The sequence below is a fragment of the Gasterosteus aculeatus genome, chromosome 21 (assembly GCF_964276395.1).
Source record: "Gasterosteus aculeatus chromosome 21, fGasAcu3.hap1.1, whole genome shotgun sequence".
In the NCBI taxonomy this organism is placed as follows: Eukaryota; Metazoa; Chordata; class Actinopteri; order Perciformes; family Gasterosteidae; genus Gasterosteus; species Gasterosteus aculeatus.
This window is the reverse complement of record NC_135708.1, coordinates 4,141,934-4,150,273: the sequence shown is the minus strand read 5'-3', so window position 1 is coordinate 4,150,273 and position 8,340 is coordinate 4,141,934. Positions and strand designations below refer to the sequence as shown.

The following is an 8,340-nucleotide window of genomic DNA, read 5'->3' as shown; positions in this document are numbered from 1 at the left end:
AAGCCATTCTATTCTCTGTCAATCACAACAATGTGAGCGTGATGACGTCTGGGCCGTGGTGACTGATAATGCTGCTCACTGTCTGAAGGAATACAGGAGGCTCTGAGAGGAGTGTTGCCCAACAGCGTACATGTAACCTGCCTCTGCCATGTCATCACGCTGGTGGGTGAGACCTGGCAGCTCTGCAAATCATTCTCCATTGTGACATGGATGAGATCTGCCTGCTAGAAAGAGAAGATGGGTGCGCTTCCTCATCAGCAAGGAGTTTGTGCAAGCTAAGGCTCCGAGTTGCACTTGGAATTGAAGTTTACAATGTTTTTGATATTTCCACCAAAGTTAAGTTGAATTTCCAAAATGTTTTATTGTTTACTGCACGGGCTGTTGCAATTGTTATGCACCTTTGTTAGTGGATATTGACAGGACTATTCTTACTTAGTTTGATCTTACAAAGAACTAACGGCATTTTTTGTTCAGTCATGTATTTTGTTTAATTTAAACCAACAAATCTGAACCAACAAATTTTTTTTGAATGACTGTTCTGTTTGGACACAAAAGAAAAGATATTGCCATGTCTTTATCATGCAGCATGTTTTGGCCTGAAATAAGGTTCTATGTATGGACGTTTTCAGTTTTAACTGAATATATTGTCTACATTTCAGTTTTTAATTCATTTTCTCTGCGTAAAATGTTCAAAACCGAATTCTCAAAAATTAAAAAACAAAAAGAATTGTGGGAAAAATTAAACCGGAATTTGAGAAAAAATGAGACAGATTTTATAGGGCCCTACTTACTCTGTGTCATAAGAACGGCGTCCATCTTTGAAGTTAAACAGACGACCAATAGAATGATCACTCTTCATGGACAAACATCTGGGTTCAGGAGACTTTCCTCTCTGCTGATGTGAACTGAAAGAAACACTGAGATTACATCATCACATCATCATCTAATCATGAAGCATCAGCTCACATGGTGTCCGTCCTCACAGAGACCAAAATAAGGTAAAAGTCCATGACGTGAGGTCTGGATGTGGACCACATGACTCCCTGTAGTGGTTTAGGTCTACTGGTCCTGCTGGTCCCACTGAGAATCAACAGCTCAGTCTTTCAGCTCACTGTTTTCTTCACCAGTCAGTTTGGTTTAGTCCCAACAGGTCTCACCAAGTCCTCCATGGAGCTCTCCCTCCCTCACTGGACACTGCTGAAGGGCCCTGGAGCAAGAAATCCAGAACCTCCACCAGAGAGTCTGGTAGAAACACCTCATCATCAGCCTGAGACCCTCACCTTGCATCAACAGAGGGACGAACGTCTTTGAAGAATGGAGGAGGCTCCATAGACCGGTTACTCTTCATGGACACACAGCTGGGTCCAGGTCCAGGTCCGGGTCTCTGATGGGTCCTGGTCACACACATAGAAGCAGAGTCAGTGAGTCAGAGACGTTGGGACATGGAGAGGAGTGGAGGACAGTTGGAGATGGTCCTCTCACCTCTGAGCTTTGGTCTGGCTGTCATGTTCCCCACACAGAGGGGCTTCAGAGGGAGGGACTCCGTCATCTGGGTCCTCAGCCTGATTCATAGCAGAGTCCACACCTTCACACCTTCACAACAACCTGCTGGGAGAGCTCACACATTATTATCTTCATCAGGACAAACACACAGAGCTCATTCACCTCAACACTAAAACTCTCATGGGACACTTTGTGTTATTGTCTTCTGTTAAAGTTTAGACTTCTGGAGAAAGACAAACTGTCTTTTACCTTCTTTAAACCCTGTTAACATGTCAAGAGACGTCATTTTAAATGCTCATCCTTTCAACGTAGTGTTTTTCAAGATGAATGTTATCACTCTTCATCCAGCAGATGGAGCTGTGCTGTTTCTCCTCTTGATCTCCTTCAGAGTCCAGAAGTCAGTAAAACACAGACCAGTTAGGGGACATGTAGCTGCCCTGATGGGAAACACTGTGGTTACCATGGTAACATGGGAAAGCTTTCTATTGATGTGATGGTGGTTCACCATGTGATCAGTTAGTAAAAGGTTGACTACAACCTGCTGATCAATGAGAGAAAAACTGAAGACTAAAGAAAACAAACACAGTCAAACAATAAAAAGTGACTAAATGTGTTTAAAGCAGATGAAGAAATGAACATGAAGCTTTGTGGACTTAAAGGACTGAAGCAGCAGGTGAGACAAACAGAGCGTCTCTCAGGTGTGTTTCAGGAACAAAGGCCCAGGTGAGCTCTGTGGTCCCTGCTGGGTCCTAGTGCCCCTCCGTCTGCTACCTTCCCCTCCTCATCAGTAACAGTCCTCACAGACCCCAGATCAGACTGAGCTCCTCTTCTTCATCACAGCGTCATCATTCAGACTAACAGCAGCTTCTCTCTGCCTGCTCACACAGGCGCCATCTTGTTTCCCAGCTTTAAACCATCACACCTTCACAAGCATCAATGATGTCATTCAACCAATCACAGCTGCACTTACTGAGCTTGTAGACATGAACTTCCTCAGTGAGCAGCTCTCTTCTGTCCTCAGCAGGTCCGGGTTAGAAAAGGAGCTCCGTGCTTCACTTCAGCTTCCATCAGACGGAGTGAAGTGACTTCTTATCAGCTTCTTATCTTTTATCACAGAGGGTGGGTCCTCACGTCAAGTCCAAAGTCTGACTGGTTGACTGATTCTCAGTCTGAGCTGTTAACAGGGTCAAAGGTCCTCGTGAACAGAATCCTCCTCACGGCTCAACAAGAGTCTTTCAGGATCTAAACCAGCATCTGTGGAACGATCCTTTCACCTTGTAAAGAGTTGCTATGACAACAGACTGGATGCTGTTGTTGGACCAGATGGTTCAGAGGACCCGTGCACGCCCCTCTTTGTCACCTGGTCTTCTTCTACATGTAGACTAGTAGGGAACACGTGATGAAGCAGAAACCTTTGTAACAAATGTAGTGAAGAGTTTATATTGAATAAAAACATCCACTAAGACAACAGAGTCTGAGCTGAGAGTGTTTTTATTCTTCACTCCACTTTGATGATCAGGTTGAACCTGTTGGGGCGGAACAACTTCCCCACGTATCAGTCTGAAGCCGCCTGCCAAATCACAAAGGACATGTTGTTACATGCAGTGTTCTACTTCCTCATCAAATGGCACCTTGAACCCTCTGGCTCATATACCTGCTGTGCAAAGGATTGTGGGTAAGAACAGCCAGTAAAGCAGCCTGCTTGCACACAGTAAGATGTGACTGAATGTAGAACACAAACTGTAATTCCGCCAGCTTCTGTCATTGATCATCATCACACACCACCACAACAACAGCAGCCCTGAAACGACCAGGAAGGACCGGACTTCAACATGGAACAGCACACACATGGTTACGCATCACAAACGCTGCGTTCCATCACACAATACTGGTTTCTATAGAAACAGGGAGGCAGCTTCCCTCCCTGCGCTCACTCACACACACAGCAGGATGACATACAAATCCAGCTTTTTAGACCTCAACAGTGGAAGCCCTGTTGGAATAGGAGGTGAATTTGTGCTGCTGCCTCGAGCCCGTCTGGATTCACATCACATCTGCGTTCAATTCCAAGCAAACCTCCTTCTGTTTTATATTAACCATTATATGGTTTAAAGGATTCATGGGTTCATGCATTAGCATCATCAACAGAGGTGTCAAGTAACCAAGTACAAATACTTTGTTACTGTACTCAAGTAGAAATGTTGGGTATCTATACTTTACTGCAGTATTTCTTTTTCAGACCACTTTTTACTTCAACTCTTTACACTTTCACGCAAATATCTGTACTTTCTACTCCTCACATTTTAAAAACAGCCTCGTTACTTCCGGCTTGTCGCAGTTCAACAACACAAAGACAAAAAAACGAGATAAATCCAGATAAACGTCGCTATGCGGACAGTGAGTGTGATTGTGGTTGGATGAGAATATAAACATTTAGCATCCAGACACCCGGTTGGTTTTCGCCTCCTCCTCTTCCTCCTCCTCTTCCTCACGCAGAGTCCATGTAACGTTAGATGAGCATCTTCATGACCGTGGGTTTGTCCTAAATGTTTGATTGAGAGTCCGGCACAACACAGCGACTTGCAAGCAGCGTATTAAATAAAGTGACGTGTGTCTTAATGCGGCTTTGGAAATGAACACAAAGGGATTCTGTATTTGCTCGTGAAGCCTGAACATTCTGCTTATGTTGTAAACTTGTAAATATAGTCAAGAAGAGTGCTTTGCAAAGGCGTCTGTTCTCTAATCTCCGTGCTGCTGAGGGAGAAGAACACACTGGGCTACTGGACCATTCTGAGGTGCGACGGCTTTCACGGGGAACTACGCAAATCTATTGGGGAGTTTTGACTTTTCCAAAAGCGCACAGAGCTGGCTGCACTTTTCACTGACAATGTGTCACCAAACTTTCATATCTTGCTGACGTTTTCGCCGAGTTGAACCAACTAAACAGTTCCATGCAAGGTGGCAATACACACGGCATCAGCTGTGTGACAGAATGGAAGGCTTTCTCATCGGGGAGGGAATATCTTCCATGTTTCTGTCAGTGGATGAGCTGGGGGATTCTGCTGTGCTCTCGCCTCCCGCAACACGCGCAATTCTTGTGGAGGCGCTGGAAGGACAATGTGGGAAGTACTTTTCTGAGGCTGACTCCCGGCGCAGGGACAAGGCTTGGAGACAGTTTCCATCCAGAGACAACGCAGCAGACGGCACACGCCTGACAGTGACAGAGGAGGATCAGCTCATCCAACTATCCACTGACCGTACGTTCAGAAACATTTACCAAACCAAACCACACAGTTCTGGATCTCTGGCCACAAAGACTTTCCACAACCAAAAGCAAGGATGAGCCTTTTGCCCTTTGCAACAACTTATCTTTGCCAAAGTGGATTTTCCTCCCTCACCTACCTGACAAACCAATCCAATCTAATAGTGATGAGATGTCGACTAATTCATGATTGACAGACTATGCAGACAACCCCCCCCAGAGAAAACAACAACAACAAGTCAAGAGTCAGAATCTCCCGCAGTGGAGGGAGGAGAAAAGCTGGAAGGAGAAGGCGTCCAATCACAGATGAATACTGGCAAGGCGCAGTAGAAGGAAACAAAGGGCCCCTTGCAGCAGACTCATAACACACTGTGTGATACGCGGCGTAACGCAGTGTGTGTTCATCTGCAGCTACACTTTGGGCTCCCACGTCTTGGTCCAGGGTAACGGATCAGACTCAAGAGCTTTTGTGGGAAGAAATGCGTAAATATGAGCCGTCATTGGCGGACTATGAGGACGCCGGATGGCCTCTGATTCATGGAGGGAGATCTCCACCAACGAGGGAACAAAGTCGTGGAGGAAAATACGGGACAAACGTGTCCTTGATGAAAAGCAGCAGTGTGGATGCACGGGGCAATAAAGTCTATGATCAATAAATAAAGCCACCAGCGACTTCCACACACAAAGACGTGACTCTCCAGGTCGTCTTCAACAAAACACGTGACTCCACCTGTTGTTCTGGAGGTGAATCGCTCTGCAACACACGCAGGACTTTACAACCAGGAAGTGAAACCAGCGCGTCGACGCAGACGCAGAAACACGCGGCGGCCTTTAGCCTGGGGGGAACAACTGTTCAGGCTAGAATGCAGATGTTTGTTTACTCTGTCTCTTTTGTTTCTGCTTGTTGGACTGTGTGTGTTTATTGTTGGTTTTTCTTTCATGTTTTGTGTTCTGGCTCCTTTGTAAAAGTGGAATAAAGGATTCTTTAAACCTCAAACCTCAAACCTCTCTCTCTCTCTCTCTCTCTCTCTCCCCCTCTCTCTCTCTCTCTCTCTCTCTCTCTCTCTCTCTCTCTCGGTGCATGCTGGGAGTGAGCGTGTGTGAGCGTGTGTGAGCGTCTTTGAGCGGTTTTCTCTATTTGTTTTTTTTCCCTTAGTTATATATATTAATTTAATGTGGTTTAGTGGTTGTTTCTCACTTTAGTCGTTGGGGTTTTTTCTTTGGGTTTCTTTTCTCCTGCCGGTGTCTCGCCGGTCGGCGTCTCTAGACGGTAAATGGAGACACGTTCTCCCAGCTCACGAGGAAGCACGGCATTAAGATCGCCGCGGGCTTCCCGTGCAGCGTGGAGGACATCGGGCTGTGGGGGAGAAGGTCGGGCACGGCAGCGTTAAGTCGGCCTCGCGCATGAACGGGGCCGTGGTCATCTTCCTGGACCAGGTGGAGAAGGTGAACCGTGTCGTGGAGGCGGGCCTCACGGTGAATGAATTGTTTGTGCAGGTGTTGCCGTTGACGCAACTGGCAACAAAAATCGTTCTATCAAACGTCCCTCCGTTCATCAGCGACGAGTTCCTCAGCAGAGAGCTGTCCAGACACGGAAAGGTGGTGTCACCGATCAAAGATCTTGTCTGGACGTCTCAGTTACTGAAGCACGTGGTGTCTCACCGCAGACACCTGAATATGATCCTTAACAACCGGAATGTGGAGCTCAACCTCCGCTTCCACGTGAAGGTGGATGATTATGAATACGTGATTTTTGCAGCATCCTCGTCGATGAAATGTTTCAGCTGCGGTGAGGAGGGGCACACCGTGAGAGCCTGTCCGGGGCGCGGGGTCCCTGCTCCGCCTGGCCCGGGGGGCACGGTAGTGGTGCTGCTGGGCCTGACCTGCACGGGGTGAGTATGAATGTGAACGGTGATGGTGATGGTGTCCAGGGCAGTAGGGGGGGGCTTTGGCTACAGGGGGAAATGGTGAGGAGGGAGGGGGTCAGATAGGAGCGGGTCAAAGTAGGAAGCCTGTAGAAGAGGCAGAACAGGGTGGCGGAGGGGAGGGGGGGATATAAAAGTACGAGTGGGGGGGGGTGAGCAGGTGGAAGAAGCAGAGATGGAGGAGGAGGAGGACGACGACTGTGGGGCCGGGGGGCAAAAATTTGCCCCAAAAGAAAAAATAAGGCGAAAAGCGTAGGCAGTGAAGCCAAGGCCAGCAGGGCGGGGAGGACACGCAGACTGGTCGGGGGCCGAGGCCGTCAGAGGACAGCGACAGTGAGGAGGGCTTGTCGGACTGCAGCGATGCCCCGACGGGGTTTTTAAGTAACAGCCAACAACAAAAAATGTACGGTGCTGAGAAAATAAGTATATTTTTAAAGAAAACAAAAGGGAAAAAGGGGGTAAAGGTCATAGATTTCTTCCCCGATCTTAATGTTGTGGAGCCACAACACCAACCTCAGTGGAGGAGTGGGCTTCCTCTTCTCCAGGTCCTTTAATCCACCGTCACTGGAGGTCAAACACATCATCGAGGGGAGGTTGTTCTTAGTCAAGGCACGGTTCCACCTTTTTACTGTTGTTTTTATCAATGTGCTCCAACAATCGGTGCAGAGAGGAAGCTGTTTTTACAAAAAAGTGATAATGATTTTAATGGCTGTGCCCCGGAGGATTTTTTATTTTTGGGGGGGATTTTAACTGTATGGAAAATGATTTGAAAGACCGTAATCACGCAGAGCCACATCTTTAGTCTGATGCGTGTCTCCTTGCAGGCGGCTGGTGGATCCAGAGGACCAGCTGGGTGACATCCGGTCGGACTCGGTGCCGTCCGAGGTTCGGGACTGGCTGGCTTCCACTTTCACCCGGCAGACGGTTGTGATGCTGCGCCGTAACGAGGACAAGCCACGCTTCCGCAGCATCGTTCATGCAGTGCAGGCCGGCATCTTTGTGGAGAGGTTTGGCTTGTTTGGTGTATTTGATGCAACAGTCATGTGGAATATTTGGCCCTTCATAGTTGTTTAGTCATGATGTGTGATGTTTGTTTCAAGGTTTTCCCATTTAACATGAATAATATAACACAGATAACATAAAGGGTTCATTGGTAATAATAATAAAACTCTGCATTATCCTCGTAGCTGAATAGGGTACAAACATGGTGGACTCCACTGGGTGATTGTTTGCTGTTGATGGTCAAAGCCAGCAGGGATACGCGTTACTTGTACGTGGTGCAACTAAGCCAATCAAATGTCCTCTTAGCCAGCTCAAACTAACCCGCTGACTGAAACCATGCTAGCTGATCCAGCTTAATGTCATCAACTGGAACCAGACGTCAGTCATCAGGATAATTGTGTGTCCGCGTCCTACTTCAAAAGGGGGAAGAGTCGATCAAATCAACTCAAAGGAAGAGGCTCTTTTTTCTCCGCTGACGAGCAGGAGGGGATCATGAACGCACCATATAGAACCAGGAGTTTGAATATGTGTGTGTGAATCAGCATGTGTGTGTGTATTCCCTCTATTCTTATCATGAGTCCACCTTAATCATATTCTATAAAGATGATAAGCTCCGTAATGAATAGTGATAGGAACGCCTTTTCAATA

The 8,340-nt window shown here is 47.2% G+C and overlaps 1 long non-coding RNA gene across 2 annotated transcripts in view; it reads left to right on the top strand.

The window, feature by feature from the left end:
* The first annotated feature begins 4,456 nt into the window (after window positions 1-4,456).
* The window catches only part of LOC144390358 (uncharacterized), a 173,537-nt gene continuing 169,653 nt past the window's right edge, over window positions 4,457-8,340 (top strand). Inside the window, exon 1 of one of the 2 annotated variants that reach the window (XR_013454391.1) lies at window positions 4,457-4,760. This is a non-coding gene — a long non-coding RNA (uncharacterized LOC144390358). The remainder of the gene's footprint in view (window positions 4,761-8,340) is intronic. The other variant, XR_013454390.1, reaches the window with a different exon arrangement.